The sequence below is a fragment of the Zootoca vivipara genome, chromosome 1 (assembly GCF_965207765.1).
Source record: "Zootoca vivipara chromosome 1, rZooViv2.hap1.1, whole genome shotgun sequence".
Lineage (NCBI taxonomy): Eukaryota > Metazoa > Chordata > Lepidosauria > Squamata > Lacertidae > Zootoca > Zootoca vivipara.
The window spans coordinates 130,289,145-130,313,187 of record NC_142582.1 but is presented as its reverse complement, the minus strand read 5'-3'; the positions used below and the strand labels follow the sequence as shown (position 1 = coordinate 130,313,187).

Here is a 24,043-nt window from a genome sequence, read left to right as displayed (position 1 = left end):
CCAAAACAGGCAGTCCCCAGAACACTCTTGGGGATATTTGTGATTTTATACGGCAGAAAGTGCTGGTAGAAGTTACGACAGGCCCCCCCCCCGCTCTTTTCAAGACCACTGGCTGTGCAGATAGATCTACCTTTGCCACAGGCCTTGTGAGTGGCATCACATAAATAATGGCAGCACCTGGCTTTGTTAGTCAGATTGCTGGCTAATAGTCTAAGACGGTGGTGGCTGATGTTTCATCGCTGGGAAAATAATGGCAGGAGATGGAGTCTCCGATAGCTTGGGGGCATTTGTTGAATGAGATATCCACTGGAGCAGGGGTTCCCAACAAAATTTTCTCGAGGACCCCCTCATCGAGCCGCTATTGTGACAAGGACCCCCATTAATTCCTAATCCTAAAAGACAGGGTACCTGCGCAGTAGCGCACAAATGAAGCCGACGCGCGCAAAGCATCTTGGGGAGGTGAGCGTTAGTAGAATGCGCGCGCTGCCTCTTTGCAAAACAGTAGTGTTTGTAAAGCGCCACCTAATGGCATACAGCAGAACTACTGCCTCTATCTAATTCTAGTTTTGCGCTAGACTCTGCTCATGCAGGAAGCGGCCAAAACAAAAAATCTGTTATCATACGAAATATATTTAATATAATTTTTATTCTAATAGCATCTTGCGGACCCCTCTGGCATAGCTCGCGGACCCCTGGGGGTCCCCGGACCACCTGTTGGGAACCACTGCACTGGAGGAAGGAGAAAGTGGAGGAAGAGGAGTAAGGGAGGCAGAGGAGGCGATAAAGAAGGAAGTTTATAGCAGCTGGAAGAGAGAGAGAGAGAGAGAGAGGGAGGGAGGGAGGGAGGGAGGGAGTTGAAGCTGGAATCAGCTGGACTTGTCTTTCTCCTTGTGATGTTGAAAGCTTGTCTCTCCAATACTCTCTCTCCTTGGAGGTTCCCTGTCCTGGGACTGTCTCCTAGTTTCTGATCTTTACATTCTGAAATTCAGTTCTCCACATTTCCACATCAGTTTGTGATTTTATACAGTAGTACCTCGGCTTACGAACACGATCCGTTCCGGATCGCGGTTCGTAACCCGAAAAGGTCGCAAACCGAGCGCCGCTTCTGCGCATGCGCGGGACGCGCGCCGAAAACACTTCCGGGTTCACGGAGTTCGTAACCCGAAGTGTTCGCAACCCAAGCAGGTCGTAAACCGAGGTACGACTGTATATATATTAAAACAGTGTCCTCAAAAAAAAGTATCGACGTAGAATCATAGAGCGGGTGGTGCTGTGGTCCACTGAGCCTCTTGGGCTTGCTGACCAGAAGGTCAGCAGTTTGAATCCCTGCGGTGAGCTCCCATTGCTCTGTCCCAGCTCCTGCCAACCTAGCAGTTTGAAAACACACCAGTGAAAGTAGATAAATAGGTACCACTGTGGCGGGAAGGTAAACGGTGTTTCCGTGCACTATGGCTTCCCTTGTGGTGTCCTGTTGCGTCAGAAGCGGTTTAGTCCTGCTGGCCACATGACCCGGAAAGCTGTCTGTGGACAAATGCCAGCTTCCTCGGCCTGAAAAGCGATATGAGTGCCACAACCCCATAGTCACCTTCGGCTGGACTTGACCATCTAGGGGTCCTTTACCTTTACCTTTTTAGAGCTGGAAGTACCCAAGGATCATCTAGTCCAACCCCCTGCAATTCATTTTAGTACACCTCCTCCACAAAACATTTCCCTCCTAATCTAATGCATTTTTGGATGTCATTTTCACAAATACATGCATTTTTAAAAAATGCACATATCACCCTCACAAAGAGTCAGACACGACTAAACAACTAAACAACAACAACATTGCTTTGTCAGAGAACCACATCGCAAAATTAAAAGAAATGTGAATTTCAGACACCGGCTGTGTTTCATTTGTTTAAAATGAGAAGCAAATGAAAATTCTCCTCTTCCGTCCTCACTCCCTGCATAGCTATCCTCTGAAGATCTGAAACAAACCGGGCGAATATGACACCTTTGTTTGTTAGACTGGTCCTGCATGATTTGCACTGGGTTAATGTTAGCGTCGCATTGTTTTTGTTGTTTTAATTTGCATGAAAATTTGACACATCCAGCAAGCAGCAGGTGCTTGCGAGTGATTTCAATCCACCGTTCCAGTTTATCCTCTTTTGTACGGCAGGGATAAATCATGCACGCATCTTGGGCGTGAAAGTTGTGAAATGGGCGATAAAAGTAATAACAAAATATTCAGGTATTCAGAAGTAGAGCAATTGGGGGAAGGAATCTGCTAAAGTTCAGTCTCACCCGGGGCACCATTTCTGGTCTAAGGCCAGCTCTGCTCATACCTAGGATTTTGCTTTTTAGAAATGTGAAGAAGTGATGAGTCTGTAACAATATTGACCTTGATCTGGGAGGCAAGGTGTCAGAATGGAATCAAGGTAGTTGGTTTTTTTTTTTTAGTGTGCAGTTGGGCACTAAATGTGGAGTTCGTGGGTGTGGGTGTCCTGTTGGGAAGCTGATAATGTACAGTTTGAAAAAATTAAGCACGTATTTATTAAGCCCTTCAAATCAGAGACGGGTTTTGGGGAGTGCATCCAGTTCCGTTGCACTGGGCGCGAAGCCTCGGGGGAACCCGCTGGTGATGGCACGACTATGATTTAGAATGGAGTGTGAGAAGCGGACACGGAGCAACGGATTCAAACTACAAGAAAGAAAATTCCACCTAAACATTAGGAAGAACTTCCTGACAGTAAGAGCTGTTCGGCAGTGGAATTTGCTGCCAAGGAGTGTGGTGGAGTCTCCTTCTTTGGAGGTCTTTAAGCAGAGGCTTGACAGGCATATGTCAGGAATGCTTTGATGGTGTTTCCTGCTTGGCAGGGGGTTGGACTGGATGGCCCTTGTGGTCTCTTCCAACTCTATGATTCTATGATTCTATGATTCTAAGCAGGGGGCACCAAATTTTGGCATCGCACTGGGCACCGCTGAAATTTGAGACCCAAAGGCCCACCACTGCTTAGAATCACAGGGCTGTAGCGTCGGAAGGGACACAAGAGGTCATCTAGCCCAACCCCCGGCAAAGAAGCATCAGAGATGGCATGCACACAAATTATGCCAGGGCAGAATGCGCCCAGTGCCCATACTTTAAATAAGCTGCCCAAAGCATATCAAAACATCCTGATTTGGGCCAGAACCTCCTCTTCTATTCCTTTCATTTTCGGACAAGCAACGCTTCGTAAATACCTTTAAATGTCTCTTGTTATTGCACCTGGTAGTTACTGAGCCGAGGCAGATTCATAAATGAGCCATCACTTTATAGTGGGTAAGGACTACTGACGCCTAAGGAGCAGCCGTCATTGGTATTGTATGTAAGCAGAGAAAAAGCTTTTAAAAAAAGTGTCTGCTGGATAATATGTGCGGTTGGAAACGCTGCTTTAAAAACCTACAAAAACCCACATTGATTTGCATGGGCCTTGCCTCTTCTTGGTGCATCCGCTGTGCCCATTCCTGGACAGGATTCCCTTGGCCACTGTGACCCATGCATTGGTAACTTCCTGTCTGGGCTACTGTAATGTGCTCTTCCTGGGGCCTCCCTTGCAGCTGTTCCAGAAGGCTGCAGCCTGAATGGCAAGTGGCACTCATTATCAGACCTACGTCACTCCAGTGCTGAGAGATCTGCACTGACTGCCTACTGGCCTCCAAGCCAGGCTTAGGGTTCTGCTACTTATATACTTGGGCTTGCCGATCAGAAGGTCGGCGGTTCGAATCCCCGCAATGGAGTGAGCTCCTGTTGCTCTGTCCCAGCTCCTGCCAACTTAGCAGTTCGAAAGCACGCCAGTGCAAGTAGATAAATACTTCCTGACAGTAAGAGCTGTTCGGCAGTGGAATTTGCTGCCAAGGAGTGTGGTGGAGTCTCCTTCTTTGGAGGTCTTTAAGCGGAGGCTTGACAGCCATATGTCAAGAATGCTTTGATGGTGTTTCCTGCTTGGCAGGGGGTTGGACTGGATGGCCCTTGTGGTCTCTTCCAACTCTAGGATTCTATGATTCTATGAAATAGGTACCATTGCTGCGGGAAGGTAAACAGCGTTTCCATGCACTCTGGTTTCCATCACAGTGTGCTGTTGCGCCAGAAGCAGTTTAGTCCTGCTGGCCACATGACCCGGAAAGCTGTCTGTGGACAAACGCCGGCTCCCTCGGCCTGAAAGTGAGATGAGCGCTGCAACCCTATAGTTGCCTTTGACTGGACTTAACCGTCCAGGGGTCCTTTACCTTACTTTTTCCTTACAGATTCCACATTTTCTGCAAGGAACGAGATTCCGTCTAAACATCAGGAAGAACTTTCTGGCAGCTGGAGCAGCTGGATGGTGGAACGGTCTCCCTCGGGAGGTGATGGAAGGAAGTTTTAAAGCAGAGGTGGAATGGCCACCTTCCATGTATGATCTAGTTGAGATTCCTGCATTGCAGGGGCTTGGACTAAATGACCCTTGGGGTGCCCTCCAACTCTCCCATTGATTCGAGGACCGGGGGGGCGGGCTTCTTCACCAGTGTTGTGGAACGTCCTCTCTCCTGCGGAGGTGTTGGCATTCTGTCGGCTCCTGAACACGCAAGTCTTCCAGCAAGCATTTCCCCTAACTTGCAATGTTATTGTTTTAACTTTAGTTTATTTTAATGCTTTCATTTTTATGCTTTTAAAGTGTTCGCTTAATTGTATATTTTAATTTAGGATGTTTTCATGCTCTCGTGCATTTTAATGATGGATTGATTTTACGGTCGTAAATTGCTTAAAAGCCATTTTGGCGCATATATATATATATGCTAGTTATTATACAATTATTATCATTATTATTATAATAATAGCGGTCATTATAGTGATAATCTGCAAGGGGAGAACCTCGTCCTCCTGTACTCTGTTCCATATGCCATACCTCATGTTTTCATGCCCCCCCCTCTCTTTCTTTCTTGTTGGACAGCTCCACGGCTTCTATACATTGACTATTGTTCTGAGCAAGACAATGATAACAACAAAAGCAGCCCACAGACATTCCTTGCAATGCACCTGGAGAAAGAAACCCAGCAGGGATTTGGCGGGATAGCAAAAGGGCGGAGGGTGTGTTGAGGGAAGGCAGGAAGAAAGCAGGGAAGCTTCACAAAGTCTTTTGCAACAGGCTCTGTGTGGACGAGGCTGCTGTTAATTCAGTGGGGAGGGACCACATTGCATGAGCTACGGCAGGGGTAGGCAACCTCAGGCCCCTGGGCCGGATGCGGCCCAATCGCCTTCTCAATCCGGCCCACGGACGGTCCAGGAATCAGCGTGTTTTTACATGAGTAGAATGTGTCCTTTTATTTAAAACCATAGAATCATAGAGTTGGAAGAGACCACAAGGGCCATCCAGTCCAACCCCCTGCCAAGCAGGAAACACCATCAAAGCATTCCTGACATTTGCCCGTCAAGCCTCTGCTTAAAGACCTCCAAAGAAGGAGACTCCACCACACTCCTTGGCAGCAAATTCCACTGCCGAACAGCTCTTACTGTCAGGAAGTTCTTCCTAATCTCTGTGTTATTTGTGGGGCATAGGAATACGTTCATATTTCTCCCCAAAATATAGTCCAGCCGACCACATGGTCTGAGGGACGGTGGACTGGCCCACGGCTGAAAAAGGTTGCTGACCCCTGCGCTACGGCATAAAATAGCCATTTCCAGAAGGGTAGCCGTGGAACAAAGCCTGCCAAGGGCCTTGTGGTACCCGAAAAGCTAACACATTTAAGATGGTGTAAACCAGCCTTCCTCCAGCCTGTCGCCTTTGGATGGGGTTGGACTACAACTCCCATCATCCTGAGGGAAGAACACTTCGGGGGGGTGGGCTCCTGTCTCTGCTGCGTGGCTTGGCGGAGGGGCGGCAGTGCAGGTTTTTGAATCCTGGCGACGCGTGCTTCAGGCCCAGGAGGCTGCTACCAGTCAGAGTAGACTATATGGAGTTAGATGGAGAAGTAGCCTGAGCCTGCCTGACCTGCCTGCATTGCGGGTTTGAGGGCAGAGCCCAGTTCAAGACCTGCCTATTCACCCCAGGTAGGGGCAGGGAATTGGTGGCCCTCCCAGTGCTGATGGACTCCAACTCCCATCAGCCCCAAGAAGCAAGGCCAGTGGTCAGGGATGATGGGAGCTGGAGTTCACCAAAAACTGAAAGGGGCACAGAGTCCTCATCCCTGGGTGGATCTACACACAGGAAACCACCCCCCTATAAATAAATCAGAAATTAAATTGTTATACAAATAAAACCCTATATAAAAATCTCATCAGAAATTTGTTTGCTCTCTGGCGCCATATGTTGTATTATATGTTTATAACACATTTAAAGCGTTGTTTTTTGACTAATGTAGCTGAGTCCCCTGTCTAAGGTGAAGAAGGTGTAGAGATAAAAAGCTACCTATCGAAAACGGAAAGAAGCAGAATTTCCCACCAAAAAAGAAGGGATAGGCAAAGTGATATTCCATGCAGAATTGGCAACGTTGACAGCCAAAATAAGAGAACTTAATGAGGAAGAAGGGGAGTCTTTTTCGGACTAACGAAATACTATAATATGATGAACAAGCAAGCAGGATTCAAATTATGAGCAGCAGAAGAAATTAGAGATTATAGTAGTGCTGTTGTGGCATAAGAGAGAGAAGATAGGGTGCAGTGCAGGGAGAGATGAAAACAGCATGAAAGATGACAAAACAAAAGTTGTTTTCTTTTTACTATGTATTGAAATATATGTGTTAAACTTTGGACAACTTAATAAAACATAGGATAAAAAACCTGTAGCGCTAAAAATAAAACAAAATAAATAAATAAAAATCCAGGCCACCCCCTCACCCTCCTCCTCTTCCTCTTTCCCCGATTTTCGGGACCCCATTTCCTTGACCTACAAGCAACCCCTTTTTTCTTCGAGGTCTCCCCTGCCCTGAGGAAGGCACTGCAAAACACAGAACTCCAGCTGCCCCGACTCTGGCATGCTCAAGCCTGTCCTCCCGTTCCAAACTTGCTTGTCACATCACCTGAACAACCAGGAACCTAAATTCCTTCTGGCTTGGTACCCTGATTGCGTTAAAGGGTAAGGAGGAAGGTGGCCGGCAAAGTTTTCAGCGCTGGGCAAAGGGAGATCCATAAGCAAAATGGGGGAGGGGAAGATGCAGAGTTTTGCATGGACAAGTACCCGGTATAATGATATTTGCAACACATTTATACAAAGTATTATAGGTTTTATATGTGTGTGTGTGTGTGTGTGTGTGTGTGTGTGTGTGTGTGTGTGTATTTGGATAATAATCCTCATTCACTGGATAAGTATATATAGAATACACACACACACACACACACACACACACACACAGTGGTACCTCGCTAGATGGATGCCCTACTAGACGAATTTTTCACTAGACGAATGGGTTTTGCGATCGGAGGTTGCCTCGCAAGACGAATTCGTTTTGTGAAAAAAATCATCTAGCGAATCGCGGTTTCCCATAGGAATGCATTGAAATTCAATTAATGCGTTCCTAGGGGCAAATAATAATAATAAATTTCAATGCATTCCTATGGGATTCGCAAGACGAATTTTTCGCAAAATGAATTGACTCACAGAACAAATTAAATTCATCTTGCGAGGCACCACTGTATATAGAATATATAGATGGATGGGGTATTTTTTGTTTTTTGTTTTGTTTAGTCGTTTAGTCGTGTCCGACTCTTCGTGACCCCATGGACCATAGCACGCCAGGCACTCCTGTCTTCCACTGCCTCCCGCAGTTTGGTCAAACTCATGTTCGTAGCTTTGAGAACACTGTCCAACCATCTTGTCCTCTGTCGTCCCCTTCTCCTAGTGCCCTCAATCTTTCCCAACATCAGGGTCTTTTCCAAGGATTCTTCTCTTCTCATGAAGTGGCCAAAGTATTGGGGTATAAATAATAATAATAATAATAAATAAATAAATAAATAAATATGGAGGATGGATGTCTATATGGGTGTGATTTGAAAACTCTGGCTTTTGTGTGGCCGAAAGGTAGCTGCCTTGCAAGAGTCACCTGAGTTGTTTGGTCCACTCTTGCACCTGGCCCCAGCCATCCCTGCCACGCGGCCCCTGGAAAGTTAACCAGGACGGAATGCGCCCCTGAAGCGCCCCTGGGGAAAAAGCACTGCCGCCGAGTTAGATGGGACAACGTGTCTCTCCATGGGAGGCAACTGCAGATTGCTTGGTGAGCGAATGCCTGCACCCAAACAACATATTGCTCTGCCTAATGAGCCAGCCTGGAGCCAGCTGCTCTGCAGTTACCCCTTTAATTGACTCTGCAACTTTATATGCCAGCATGGAACTCGAGGAAGCATAGCATTCTCCCGTCCAGACACTAGCCAGACCAGACCTGCCTGGCTTCAGCATGCTGCGGGGCCGACCCGTCCCGGTTTGCTGCCTGAGGCCAAATGGGACAGTGCTGCCTCTCAACTGCCCCAGCCTGCCCTTGCCAAAAGCCTCACTTCCTGGGGTTGTGCGGCTGGGGTGGCATCCGGCGAGACCTTGCAAGATCTCAACAACTGCTCACCAAACTCTCACGAAATCTTGCGGAGCTCTGTGATTTCTCCAGGGACTGCTCTCCTTCTTCTTACAGTATTTGTGATTTTAAATTTTATACATTTCAATAATTTTACCATCATTTTAACATTTCAAAACACGCTTCCTTCCCCCCTCTTTCTGCGGTTCCTTACATTTATTTTCCTGCATATTCCATATTAACTTAACTTACTCATTTATTCATCTACGGTATATACTCTTATAAAGATGCAGGTTATTACAATAATCCTGCCAATGTTCTTATCTGTTTACTGTTTATTTGTAAATATTCAATAAACCATTTCCATTCTTTTATAAAAAGTTTATTATCTTGATTTCTTATTATTCGGGTAAGTTCTGCCATTTCTGCATATTCCATAAGTTTTTGTATCCATTCTTCCTTACATTTGGGGGCAAGTAACACTCTTACTGCTGTAGTAGCATATATAAAAACATTTCTGTAGTTCTGTCCCTATAAATCCCAAAAGAAAAGCTTCTGTTTTTTAAAAATAAAATTTATTTTGAACATCCTTTTCTAAAAAGTTTATCTTGATTTCTTATTTTCCAGGTAAGTTTAGCCATTTCTGCATATTCCACAAAGTTTTTGTTTTGTTTTTATAATATATTTATTAAAGTTTTTTTTCGACAACAAAAACATACAAAAATACAAAACACAAAAAGAAAATACAAAAACACAAAATACAAAAAAATACAAAGATACAAAAAATACAAAAAACAAATTCCACAAAGTTTCTGTATCCATTCTTCTTTTGCTGGGACTGCTTCACTCTGCCTTGTGAACAGGCTGCCCCTGGCAAGCTGGGGGCATCACGTGCCCTCAGACCAGGCCCCTGTTGGGTCACCCGATCATAAGGCTGGTGGCTACAATGCCATCCGCAGGGGCAGCACTGAAGCCGAACAGGGATCGGCTCTCTCCACTGGCAAGCTGCAACGGAAGCACAGGGCATTGGGTATCTCGGTCCCCTCACCAAAGTCCTTGGCTCAAAGCCCACCATGCTCAGGGCTGACCCGACAGTAAGGCAGGACGAGGGACTGTCCGAAAAGCCCTCCCCAAAAATCTCAAATCTCAGGCAGGTTCATATAAGGAACAGTGGTGGACGCCTGCCCCACAGTCAGCGTCAAAATAAGATTCTGCGGTCCGGTCAGCTTTCGTGTCTGAAAGTGAGGGTGAGATGCCATCTTGCCCCTTCGCCTCAGTCAGCCACGTCTTTTGCACCAGTCTTGAGTGTGCCTCATTTCCCCTTACTGTATGCTTGTACATGGCATACTTGCCAAGTTGCTGTCAGAGAAATAAGGGACCGGGCCGGAAATAGCAGGCCGGAAGTAGCGCTGCCGCCATTTTGGAACTGGGCGGAGCATGCTCAGAAGTGACTTTTGATGCTGCTTTGCCCAGTTCCAAAATGGCCGCCGCGCCAGAAGTCGCACTGCAGCCATTTTGGAACTGGGCAGAGCAGCATCAATAGTCGCTTCTGAGCATGCCCCACCCAGTTCCAAAATGGCCACCGCACCAGAATAAACCGGGGAAAAACAAAAAAAATCCGTTTTTCCAGGTAGGAACAGCTGGGAAAATGGGGATTTCCCGGGGAAAACGGGACACTTGGCAGCTATGGTACATGGACCACTTATAAACGGCATCTCCAACTCCTCGAAAGATTCCATCAACAGTGTCTCCAAATTTTTTTACACATCACTTGGGAAGACAGGTGAACTAATGCCAGTGTACTGGAAGAAGCAAAGATCACCAGTGTTGAAGCAAAGATTCTTCAACATCAACTTTGTTGGACTGGGCGTGTTGTGCGGATGCCTGATGATCGTCTTCCAAAGCAGCTACTCTATTCCGAATTTTAAAATGGAAAGCGTAATGCTGGTGGTCAACAAAAGAAGTTCAAAGACTCTCTCAAGGCAAATCTAAAAAAATGTAGTATAAACACCAACAATTGGGAAACCCTTGCCTGCGAGCGCTTCAGTTGGAGAACAGCCTTTACCAAAGGTGTCATGGGCTTTGAAGACACTCGAACTCAGGATGCAAGGGAGAAACATGCTAAGAGGAAGGCACACTTGGCAAATCCACCTGTGATCCACTCTGGCCCGGAAACCAGTGTCCCCACTGTGGAAGGATGTGTGGATCCAGAATTGGCCTCCACACTCACTTACGGACTCATTGTTAAAACTGTGTTTATGGAAGACAATCTTACTCGGCTGCGAAGGACCGCCAAAGAAGAAGAAGCAACCCACAGTGCCCAGAAACCAGCACAGAAGTTTCAAAACTAAGTGGGGAGATGTAGCCAGCCTGCTTCCAATATGGTACAGTCACCTACTGGTTGAGAGTCCCCACATCACCCCTGGAGCTCCAAATGAGTTTTTGTTCTGGATTAAAGCAGGGTCTCGAGATAACTTGGGCTGGACTCTGCAGTGTCCTCCAGCCCTAACTAGCTGGCTTGGAGGACACACACACACACACACACACACACAGTATATATCAGACTTGTGCTAACAGCTAAACGGAGCATTTTTCAGCAAGCCATATATATATTTATAAATCTACAGGTGAAGCATTCAAACTATATCCTTGTTCTTCCTGTGTGTGGCAATTATTCTGTCCGTGATGTTTCTTCCCATCCTTGTAAAATATTATATCTATCTTTTCCATATATATATATATATATATATATATATATATATATATATATATATATATATATATATACACACACACACACACACACACACACACACACACACACACACACACTGTATATTCCTGCATATAAGACTACTTTTTAACCCAGGAAAATCTTCTCAAAAGTCGGGGGTCGTCTTATACGCTGGGTCATCTTTCTTATACGGCGATTATATCCCAAACTCTATATTTTAACTGGAAAAGCTGGGGGTCGTCTTATACGCCCAGTCATCTTATATGCCGGAATATACAGTGTGTTTATATATATATACCGGTATGCAATGGGATATTAGCTCCGCCCAAGTCATGATGGAGAACAGCAAAAACCAGGAGATAGATATAATATTTTACAAGGATGGGAAGAAACATCACGGACAGAATAATTGCCACACACAGGAAGAACAAGGATATAGTTTGTAATGCTTCACCTGTAGATTTATAAATCATTTAATGTGTCAATATGGATGGAAGTCGTTAATATTGCAGTTGTATAAGGGATTGCTATTTTGACTGGAGTGTAATTGACATTAAAAGGATTTTGGAATGCAGAAATAAAGTAAATAATCAAGCCATCAATTCTAGCATGTGGGGGGACAGGACACCTAAATTATATAATCTGGTGTCTGAACGATTGGTATTAGCAATTGTACTATAATTTGGCATTGCTATAATGAAGCTATTATTGAATTATTGTAATTGAAAACTAATTAAAATTATATATATATTGCTCGCTGAAAAATGCTCCCCTTAGCCGTTGGCGCAAGCCTCGCAGGAAGAAGGCAGCATTGCAGACTCGCAAAGCTTGACTAAGGTTGTTGACAAACTGGAGATGGTTTGAGGACCCTGCGAAGATTAAGGGGTTGGGATGTTTTCCTGCAGTCAAGGCCTTCCCAAACTGGCAATTATTGGCTGCTGTTGTAGCATGCAACTCAGCTCAGCGTTCAGAAATTGGCACCAGACAGTTTGCAAGCCCAGATCCCAGGGATGTTTCTTCCAGATCCTTCCCAGAAGAGAAATTTAATTTGGATATCCTGCATTTGCATGCATAAATACCTTACAAGCTCAGAGCTTGCCATCAGCGCTGTGTTGGAGCAGAATGGCTGTCAGGCAGGCCAAAGTTGCCTTTCATTGCAGTTCAAGATGCCCAGGGGAATTTTTCTGGCAGATGGTGATTAGGAATGGGCAAATCTGTCCATTTCAGCTTCCTTTCTGTTCTCAGTTCTCCAACTCAGTTCACCTGATTCTCACATCAGTTTGTGATTGGTTTATTTCTAAAAGACAGCACAGTTTGCATGCATTTGGTACACCTTCGCACCCTTAAATTTCACCACCCAGTGCATTTTTTTGCCAGCATTTACCTCTTATACAATAAATTTTATATGCTATTTTCACTAGCATATGCTATGGTCCATGGGGTGCTATGGTCCATGGGGTCACGAAGAGTCGGACATGACTAAACGACTAAACAACAACATTTTCACTAATACACACATTTCACACGGACTTTCCCCTAAACGTACACATTTTTGCATGCACTTTCTGGGTCGCAAATTCCATCACAAAATTCAAATTCAAAATTCAGGTACAAAATGCGTTTTGCTTTGAGTATTGTTAATGGCGCTGCAAATCTGGTAGGTTTGCATTAAGAGCCCATGTTGGCCTGTGAGTCAGACCTTGCCTGCCTGAAGTGACTAAGAGCATTTGCATCTGTTAACAAGATTGTTTTATTCCAGTAGCTGCAAAGAGACTGTGTTTTTGTTCTGACGCACCCCCTGGGTGACCACGTGCTCCGACAGCGATGGAATTCACCCTAGCAAAATAGAACAAGAGGCCTGTTTTGTATTTCTTAAAATAGGTGCATGGGATCCAGTCATAGCCCACTCTTAATGCAATGCCTTGCAGCTATGGACCGGAAGGTCTGTGGGCAAAATCCAGACTCTTGCAGAGTGCCAATTCTCTCTCTCCCACATTGGAAAAATTCAAAGGAAGAGAACATGGCTTGTCTTGTGATTGTGGCAGTGGGACTTTCTGAGGGTCCTCCGACCCATCGCCCTCTATAACATGAGACTCCCGTAAACCTAGTCACCGACAGTCCAACCTGTTCATTTAAATAAACTTTCATAGAATCATAGAATCGTAGGAAGAGACCACAAGGGCCATCCAGTCCAACCCCCTGCCAAGCAGGAAACACCATTAAAGCATTCCTGACAGATGGCTGTCAAACCTCCACTTAAAGACCTCCAAAGAAGGAGACTCCACCACACTCCTTGGCAGCAAATTCCACTGCCGAACAGCTCTTACTGTCAGGAAGTTCTTCCTAATGTTTAGGTGGAATCTTCCTTCTTGTCGTTTGAATCCATTGCTCCGTGTCCGCTTCTCTGGAGCAGCAGAAAACAACCTTTCTCCCTCCTCTATATGACATCCTTTAATATATTTGAACATGGCTATCATATCACCCCTTAACCTTCTCTTCTCCAGGCTAAACATACCCAGCTCCCTAAGCCGTTCCTCATAAGGCATCGTTTCCAGGCCTTTGACCATTTTGGTTGCCCTCTTCTGGACACGTTCCAGCTTGTCAGTATCTTTCAATTAAAAATACTTTATTCGCAGTATAAAATCTTTAAAAAATTGTCTTTTTGAGAATTCAGAAAGCCTGAGATCATCTTAATGTGTGACAGGTATCATTGTGAGAAGGAAAGAGCAACCTTTAGGTTCCCGTTCCATGAAGTTTGGGAATGTGAAATTATTTGTTACATTTCTGCCTTTCTTTTATATCCAACCCTTTTCTCTATGGAGCTCAAGGGGGTTCTCTCCCGCCTCGTTAGCTCAGTCGGTAGAGCATGAGCCTCGTAATCACAGGGTTGTGGGTTCGAGCCCTGTGCTCAGTCAAAGATTCCTGCATTGCAAGGGGTTGGATGAGATGGCGCTTGTGGTCTCTTCCATCTCGACGGTTCTATGATTCTATTTAATCTCCACAACAATCCTGTGAGGCAGGTTTGGTTGAGGGGCAAGGAGTGGCCCAGGGAGAGCTTCATGGCTGAGTTGGGATTCGAACCTTGGTCTCCCTGCTTTTAGCCCACCACTCTAACCACTGCACCTTTGGCTCTATAACCAGCTATAACCTCCAGGTTGGTAAAGAGAGCCTTTACCAACCTGGAGTCCTCCAGATGTTTGGACTACAACTCTCATCAACCCCAGCCAGGCTGTATATCTGAGTCAAAATGGGCTTCCAAGTCCAAAACATCTGACCTCTTCCATCACTATAGAAGACCCCCAACATTGACGTTCAAAGAGATGAAACTTGGAACCTTGGCCTACATCATCATCATCATCATCATCATCATAATTTACCTATTAAATTTGTATACTGCCCTTCACCCGAAGATCACAGGGCGGTTCACAACATAAAAATACAAAATGAGAACACAAAATGCACAATGAAAACAAGAACAAACACAGACCAATAATGGCCCCCTCTCACAGACACATTTAAAAGGCCTTGGGAGTGAATTTAAATCTTCCGTTTGAGCTTTGTGCCCCAATCGCACCCGAACAGCAGTTGAAAATATTGCTTCGATGTAACCAGTCAGAAACAGAAGGGGATGTGCCTTGGCTGGGCACCAGCAGCAGCCAGAAAGCACAGCATTGCAAAACATCTGCATGCACAAAGAAGAAGGCATTGCAAATATAAAAGAAAAGGTATCTGGTTCCTAGTGAATGCCTGGTTTGCAGCTGTGGTTCCTAACCCAGTAAATGATACAGGAGTCAGGCTCAGCAGATTAATTGCACAGACAACTCACTGGAAGCTTGCAGCCTTACTACCTTGGACAATCTGCAAACTTTTTCCAAAGGCAACCACTAATTCAGAATAAGTTTTAAAAGGGCAAAAAAATTCCGAATGAGCACACGAAATTAAGTTATGAAATAGTTTTTACATTTCCGTAACTGACTCTTCATGCCAGCTTTGTCCCCTGCTGTCAGTGCAGTTGCTCGATTTGGATTCCTGGGTTATCAGAGAATTGTAGACTTGGAAGGGACCCCCCAGGGTCTTCTAGTCCAACCCCCTGCAAGGCAGGAATCTCAGCTAAAGCATCCATGACCGAGGGCCACCCAACCTCCAAGGAAGGAGACCCTACCACTTTCCGAGGGGAGTTTGTTCCACTGTCGAACGCTCTAACCACCAGAAAGTTCTGCCTAGTGTATATGTTATGAGATTTGAAGGAGATGCAAGATATCATCTTTACGGGATGCGAGCAAGGCACTGCGTGTGAGGACCTCCAGCCTTCTTGGTTTCCAAAACAAACCCCTTAAATCATTCCCTACCTGTCGCCAGAGCAGTTTAGGTGTCGGGTCCTCGCTGCCACCACTCCATGCTTAATCCCAGACCGTCAGTCGAGTGAGATGGAGAGCCATGGCCACCAAGAGAGAAGCCTTTCCAGATGTCCCTCGAGGGACAACGTCCTCTCGACTCGGCCGTACTCCCTGCCGCCTGAGAGATGGTTGGTAGGACAGAAACGGCGGAGAAGAAGACAGAGGTGTCAGAAGACGCCCCACTCCAGCCTCCGCTGCTTGCAAAGGCAAGGGTGTTACTCACTGGGAATTACTGTACTATTAAGAGACCTACCCTGTTTTGGTTGGCTTCCAAAACCCTCGCTGGGCATGTCCTTACCTGCTACAAAGGAGGCAACTCTGAACCATAGAAGATGGGGGATGGGGAGGAATCTGAAGTTGGTTGGTTTTGGAGGTGAGGCTCAAGGCAAGGGACCCTGGACGCTTCCCTAGTTGAAATGGTTGAAATAGGGAGTGTGTGTGTGTGTGTGGAGGGGAACAGAGCCCATATGTTAACATGGGCTACATACCTGGCCCAACATGTGCGCAGGGATGCGGGGAGCTTGTTATGGGCTTGGCTTTCCGCAGCGCAGATGGGCCTCAAATCAAGCTGCGACTCGTTTTCCCCAAAGACGTTAAGGAGCAGCTGGGATTAAGGAGCCGAGGAGGAATGTGGTTTGCTTAGTCGCGATGAGCCTCGTACTGTACGGAGGCAGAGTCGCACGATGACAGATGGATAATCGCAGCCCCTTCATGTCTAATACCCTGGGATCGCGTGCTCAATCCGAACCCCGTTTGCAACGAGACCGAGAACCGCAGAAGTCACCCTAAGCAGTCATTTGCTCGCTAATTTCTCTAGCATTAAACAATTAGATTTCCAGAGCCACCGACTTAACATCTGCCTCTAGAGCCCTCCTTGTAGGGCTTCCAAAAGCAGGGAAGGAAGTTTCAAAGAAAAGTTCTGCAGAAGAATGTCAAGTTTATAGCAGGATGTTGCACTCTCTTCTTTTTTCAAAAATAAAAAAAACCCTAGCCGGTTTTTTCCTCACCTTTGCACACTGTGGGGACAGCTTTCCCATGTCACTATTTGCCACACCAATTACTGTAAAATGGGAGCAATTGTCCCTTCAAAGGTGCAAAAACTAAGATGATAAAACACCTTGGAAAGTAGAAATATTTTCCCTGTTTTGTTTTTTTAAGCCATGGAGGTAAGGCCTCCGAAACAGTGAGGTTAAATGCACCTTTGCCAAATGCAAATTGCATCCCTTGGGGGAGGGTGTCCAACAAATATCAGGAATGCAGCAAGAGCACAGGGGGGGGCAGTTTAACCCCTCGCTCCCCTGCTGCGCTCCGGGTGAAAAGGGAACAGCTTCTCTGAAGGCTCTGTTTGCGCTGAGAGGAAACCCTGCGTTTTGCTTAGGAGCAGGATCAGTCCTGAGATAGACCTTAGTCAGGCTGCTCTTTCCTAACCTCATTCTCCCGAGCTGCGAAATGTGGGGTAAGTACCTTGGCCTACCTTACAGGTTTGTTGAGAAATAATGTAGGTGACGAAATGCCTTGGATGGTACCCAACAACAGCACATCCTTCCTTTGTGACGACTCCTTTGATCCAGCGCAGGCTTCTGTCGCTAGAAGGGAACGGAGGTAATGCTTGCCAGTTCCTCTTCTCGACCCCCACTGCATCTAGCATTCCCCCCCCCAAATCTGCTTTGGTGGGCTTGGGACCCTTGAGGTGGGAGGTGATCTGGGGGGCTGCAAGAAGGGAGGAGAAATGAATGCTCTGAGCACATTCTGCTGCTGCATATTCCCCCCCCCCCCCCGGACTGAACAGGACTTGAACACTCCAGTGGAGTGTTGGTGCCCCCCCTCCAGATGTTGATGTACTACAACTCCCATCATCCCTGACTCTTGGCCAGGCTGAGTGTGGGATTTGGAGTTGAATGACGCTTAGAAGGTTGCTGCTTCCTCATCCCTGCACTAAACTTTAAATTGCTGCGTTCCGAGAGTTGTCACGAGTATTTCCGCGACGCCCTGTTCACAGATGCGATTCCACGTCTGGGAATGATCAGGAAACGATGGGAGTCCCTGAGAGAAGGGAACAAAAAACGGGTTTGCAAGTGTTTTGATGGTGCCTTTCAAAAGCTTCCCACACCCTGATCCTTCGGGAGATATGGTGAGTGTCACAATAAAAATTATGCACAGCCAAATAAATAAAACAGACTTGCCACCAAACTGTTTTCTTCACCTTTTTGGGGAGAAAAAGCTGTCCAAGGTACCAAGACCTCTCCCCGGCATTTTGGCAAAGATCACCATTACTAAAATGGTTGTTTCCATCACCCTCTACCTCCCCCCACCAAGGCCTTAACTGGACCCTGCCTTGTGTTTTGGAAGTGAAATAAACTCGGAGCCGAGAGTGAATTTCATGCTCTTTATTCAGCTCTTAGTCATCAAGAGGAAGAAGAGAAGAATGCCCTTTCCCCAAAACCATCTGCTTATCTACATTATTTACACAATGGGCTTTGCGTGATTGGCTACTTCAGGGCTACACCTGTGGGCCAATCAGGTTGCGGATTCACTTCTGCCAGCCGCCTGATTGGCTGCTCCTGCAGGCCAATCAAGTTGCGGATTCACTTCGACCTGGAGTTGGATTGGGTGGCTTCTGCGGACCAATCAGACTGCTGGTTCTGGATCCTATTGTTCTATGATTCAGCTCAGTACATAACAGGAAGGTTGAATGGGAAGGCCTTGGAAGCAATGGCGTAGCTAGGCGCTCGGGTGAAGGCGGAGCAAGCCAGGGCAGGGCGCACTGTGCACAGCCTCTCCGTTGCCTCCCCCTCAGCTGTAGGGCGGCCGAGGAAGAGGCTGTGGGCAGATGCAAGTCCCACACTGCCGTTTCAGGCAATGCAGAGCCTGCAGGTGCCCAAGACACCGCGTCACTCCCAGGAGAGTTGCGTGGCTCGGGCACGCTGCAGGCCCCGCGGTAAATGCCACCCTCTGCGGTGTGCCACCCCTATGCCAGCCGCGTTTTGTTTTGTTTGTTGACTGAACTAAAAAGTTCTGTGAGGGCCCTGTCTCAGATATCAAACTTGATTATGGACTTATATGAATTCTTTCTCAAGACTAAAATTTTCAATATTGCTGTGTATTATTGAGTTTGTAACCTTTATTTGAGTTGTTATATCTGTCAGAATATATGCAATTGAATGGATTATTGTTTGCTATAATTTCCTACGGTATTGATTTACGAGTAGGGATTATCCCCACAATTGAAACGCTCATCGACCAGAGTTCTTGAGTTCTTTTCCTTTTGGGTTACTAATTACAAGAACTCCTAATTATTTTCAAAATAAAAATAAAAAATCCTTCCAGTAGCACCTTAGAGACCAACTAAGTTTGTCGTAGGTATGAGGTTCGTAAATGGGATAAATGGACATAAATCTGACATCAGGAATCACAAGACAGAGAAACCAGTAGGAGAACACTTCAATCTCCCAGGACATTCTATACAAGATCTCAAAGTAGCTGTTTTATTACAGAAAAAAATTCAGAAACAGACTGGAAAGAGAAGTTGCTGAATTGGAACTCATTACCAAGCTTAAAACCATGGAGACACCTGGTATGAACAGAGACATAGGATTCTTATCTCATTATACATGCTCAAGCTTTCTTTAACACCTCAGCCCTTGCTTTTTCCTGCAAGACCAATTGCAGTCATTAACAGTCGCTAACAGTCATCAACAGGTTTACCATTCCTATCAGCCCATCACCCATTCCCATCACCCCCACCCCCTCTGACTATACATAAGGGTCTGGTGACTTCTGTTTCAGTGCGTCAGACCAACAAGGCTACCTACCTGTTCCTAATTATTTAACACTAGCCCTCTGCAGTGTGGCACCCAGTGCCACCCGCATTTTGTTGTGTTTGTTGACTGAACCAAAAGGTTCCATGAGCCCCCCCCAAACATTTTAAACCCCCACATTTTTGTCATCCCCCTCAGTGATAACACCCAGGGGAGTCCGCACCCACTGCACCCCCCTTCCTACACCACTGCTTGGCAGAAGGGGTTGGTTCCATGCCCTGCAAAATTTCTGTGATGAAAATAATAATAATACCCCACCCATCGTAGCCGAGTAAGATGGTCTTCCATGAACACAGTCTCAACAGTGAGTCTGTAGGTGAATGTTGAGGCCAATTCTGGATCCACACGTCCTTCCACAGTGGGCACATTGGTTTCCAGGCGGGAGTTGATCACGGTGTGGATTTGCCAAGCATGCTTTCCTCTTAGCATGTTTCTCCCTTGCGTCCTGAGATCGAGTTTCTTCAAAGCCCATGACACCTTTGGGAAAGGCTGTTCTCCAACTGGAGCGCTCGCAGGCCAGTGTTTCCCAGTTGTCATTGTTTATACTACATTTTTAAAGATTTGCCTTGAGAGAGTCTTTAAACCTCTTTTGTTGACCACCAACATTACACTTTCCATGTTTAAGTTCGGAATAGAGTAGTTGCTTTGGAAGACAATCATCAGGCATCTGCACAACATGACCAGTCCAACGAAGTTGATGTTGAAGAATCTTTGCTTCAACACTGGTGATCTTTGCTTCTTCCAGTACACTGACATTAGTTCGCCTGTCTTCCCAAGTGATGTGTAATTTTTTTGGGAGACATCTCACTTTCAGACATGAAAGGTGACCGGACCGTAGAATCTGACTGGGCCTGAGATTTGAGATTTTTGGGGAAGACCTTTTGGACAGTCCCTAGTCCTGCCTTACTGTAGCGCCAGCCCTGAGCATGGTGGGCTTTGAGCCAAGGACTTTGGTGAGGGGACCGAGATACCCAATGCCCTGTGCTTCCGTTGCAGCTCGCCAGTGGAGAGAGCCGATCCCCGTTCGGCTTCAGCGCTGCCACTGTACACTGGCATTAGTTCGCCTCTCTTCCCAAGGGATGTGTAAAATTTTTCGGAGGCACCATGGATGGAATCTTTCAAGGAGTTGGAGATGGCGTTCATAAGAGTAAACAGTCATTCTCCCAGAGCTACAATTCCCAGCATGCTTAATAGATGGGGTCTTAATTCACCACTGTTGATGGGATGGGACAAGACAGGTGGAATCTACATACATATAAAAAAATTCTGTGAAAATGCTTTTAATTTTTTTTGTGAAAAATACGTTGAATTTCCCATAGCTCACTCTCGCCATCTAGTATCACATTTGTATATTGCACTTTAAAACACACTGTATAGCTGAGTCCAGAGTGTCCTCCACTGCACCTAGAGGCTGTAAGCTAATTTAGGGGGTGAAGGGGAGGTTGCAGGGAAAACACACAGCTCCCAGACCTCCCCGTTGCTGCCCATCTCCCCATCACCCACCGCCTGAGGCAGCTGACTTACTCTGTCCTGCAGTGGAGCCAGCCCAGGCGTGCAAAGAGGACATTTTTTTGCTCTGTCCTTTGAAACAAGAGCCAGTCGCTTGCAACCCAGGCACATATGCAATGCATCTTGCGCTCAGTAATTCAAACCATTTGGTTTCAGGCCAAGGCCAAGGAGGTTGAGCCAAAACACACACGGCTTCAAGACAACTACAGTTTTATGTTGCACAGAGAGAGTTGTGGATACTTTTCTCGGTTTGGCTGACACAGGCCGTTCCCATGGTTTGGGGGGGGGGTTAAATTATGGCAAGGAGGAGGAGGAACTTACGCAACAGCCTCTGGAACACAAAGCCTGGCCGTGCATGAAGCCTGGAGATGCAGGGGAAAGGCAGTGTGAAGTAATGGGTGGAGCGCTGGGCTTTGATTTGGGAGAACTGCAGCTCCTGGCGCAAGGAACCCGATGTGCAATTGAGCAAGTTGGCATCTTTGGCCTCAGCTTCCCCGTCTCCGAAATGGGAACATCTAAGCCCGTCTGCAAAACGTTTTTTTCATTTTTGCAAAATGGTCAGTTTATTACCGAGCTGCTGTGCACAGTGGTGAAAGGTTGTTTTCTGCTGCTCCAGAGAAGCGGACACGGAGCAATGGATTCAAACTACAAGAAAGAAGATTCCACCTAAACATTGGGAAGAACTTCCTGACAGTAAGAGCTGTTCGGCAGTGGAATTTGCTGCCAAGGAGTGTGGTGGAGTCTCCTTCTTTGGAGGTCTTTAAGCGGAGGCTTGGCAGGCATATGTCAAGAATGCTTTGATGGTGTTTCCTGCTTGGCAGGGGGTTGGACTGGATGGCCCTTGTGGTCTCTTCCAACTCTATGATTCTATGATTCTAAGCCCAGGTGGTACCTGGTGCGGAAAATTAATTGTCACCCCCCCTCCCACATTGAACCCCCCCCCGCAACAATGGTTTGACTTTATTTCACTTTTTTTGGGGGGGGGAGCCAAAGTTGTTGAGCTAAGGGAGAGCCGGTGGGTGGAGCATTTCGGCAGTGGGAAGCCTGTGCGCTCGCCAAAGCAACAGCATCTCTCACACCACATCCACTGCACCCACCTTGCGTCGCCTCTGGCTGTGCAGAGCCCAGATACCAGTGTGGTGTCCTTGTGGTTGAGTGTCATACTTAGTCCTGGGAGACCAGGGTTCAAAGTAAAAGACTTCTGGGAAAAGATTTATAACGAACTGAAAAAGGTGTTGGGAGACACATTTGTTAAAAAGCCAGAAGCCTTTCTGAAGATTTACCTACAGTAGACGACTGGCAGATGAAGCTGATAGAATCCATGGAACTGTCTGTGTTGACTGGGAGACTGGGGAGAAGAATCAGTGGAAGAAGATTGGAAGAAATTCAAAGTTTATTTAGAGAAGAGTTATAAGATTGGAAGTATTCAATAAAGGATTTGGGAGAAAAAGGAGGTTGCAGAAGTAAGATTGATTAATGTATTATGTGTGAAGATTTAGATCTATGATAGGAGGTTATTATGCTCTTAAGATTAAAATTATATTATGAGGTTTGGGAATTTTTGATTGAAAAGGAATTAAGAGTGATATTTAGATTGGATAATTATGAAATAGAATGTTATTAAGATTTAGAAAGTGCTAAGTAAGTGATATATAGAAACGTAGACGGGAGGGAAAGAAGGAAGTCGATAAAGATAGGGAAAATAAGATTGAGTGAATTGTGGTTTTTTTGTATTTTTATTTTTTACTTGGAATAGTAGGGGGAGAAATCCCCCCCCCAAAGATAGAACATTCTTTTTGTATGCCACAACAGCTGCTAGGGTACTGCTGGGCAGGAACTGGAAGACACAAGAGTTACCTACAATGAAGATGATGGAATATATGGAGCTTGCAGAACTGACGGCGAGACTACGTGACCAGGAAGAAGATGCGGTGGAGGAAGATTGGAAGAAGTTTAAAGTCTATTTGAAAAAAAATATTGTAATATATAGAAATGTGAAATTCTAAGAGGAGGAGAATAGGCTTTCAGCATAAATGTAGAAGGTAGTTTAGAAATTAGTTTTATTTTTTGTCTTTTATTTGGGTAAAGCATAAGAAAAATTGTATATTTTACATGAAGGATGAAGGAAATATGAGAAATCAAATTGCTGAAGATGAGTTAAAGTGAAACTCAGAAGGAAGGGACCGAGGGAAGTTGTGTAACATTGTGAAAGAAAGTTAGAAGAAAAATAAGAATATTTTTAATGCTTTTGTTTCTTTTGTGTTTTTATATATTTTTATGTGTGTATGTATGTATTTTTATCTGTCTAAAAAGGAATAAAAATCAATTAAAAAAAACAAACAAATTCCCACTCAGTAGTAGAATCATAGACTTGCAGAGTTGGAAGGGACCCTGAAGATCATCTAGCCCAACCCCGGCCCAATTGAGGACAGCACAGTACCATTACACTGGAGATGGACCTTCAACCACAGCAGAATCTTTTGCGGCTGAAGTCAGTCAGGGCCCCAGGACCTTCCTTGGCCAGGTGGAAGCAAGCCAGCAAAGCAGCGAGCAGGTCTTGCAAGACTCTCAGCAAAGATGATCTCCCCCAGCAGCCTTTGTAGCTAGAGCCAAGGTAAATGCGGCTCTCGGCTTCATCTTTTGCCGTTGCCTTTAAGAGAACCTGCTGGGCGCTGCTCATTATGTATCAAGTTTTGTTTCTGAGACATTTCCCCCAGTCCCGTTTTGTGCAATTTCCCCTTGAGCTGTTATATTTCCATCCCCAGTTCTGCGGCGTCATTAGCAAATATGACACAGTAATTGGCAAGAAGTGAACAAATTAGCTGTTGGGCGATTCCATTGTCCCAACTGAAGTTTGTTGCCGGAACGGCTGGGATCAGCTTTGGAGAAACTGGGAGGCCTCGTCACTTTTGCAATCACGGACACAACTTGTAGCATTGAACAGTGGAACCGCTTTAGTGAGGATACAAAGATGGATTTAAAAGAGAATTGGACAAATTCAGGGAGGGAACGGCTATTGATGGGTACTAGTCGTGATGGCTAAATTCTGCCTCCATGGTCAGAGGCAGCAATGCTTCTGAATGCCAGTT

The 24,043-nt window shown here is 45.8% G+C and overlaps 1 protein-coding gene across 1 annotated transcript in view; it reads right to left on the bottom strand.

Moving 5' to 3' along the window:
• Window positions 1-15,835, bottom strand: part of FRMD6 (FERM domain containing 6) — a 136,446-nt gene extending 120,611 nt beyond the window's left edge. The window contains exon 1 of the mRNA XM_035100697.3: window positions 15,580-15,835. The gene's annotated coding sequence lies outside the window, so the exon portion shown is untranslated. The remainder of the gene's footprint in view (window positions 1-15,579) is intronic.
• Between the last annotated feature and the right edge of the window lie 8,208 nt (window positions 15,836-24,043).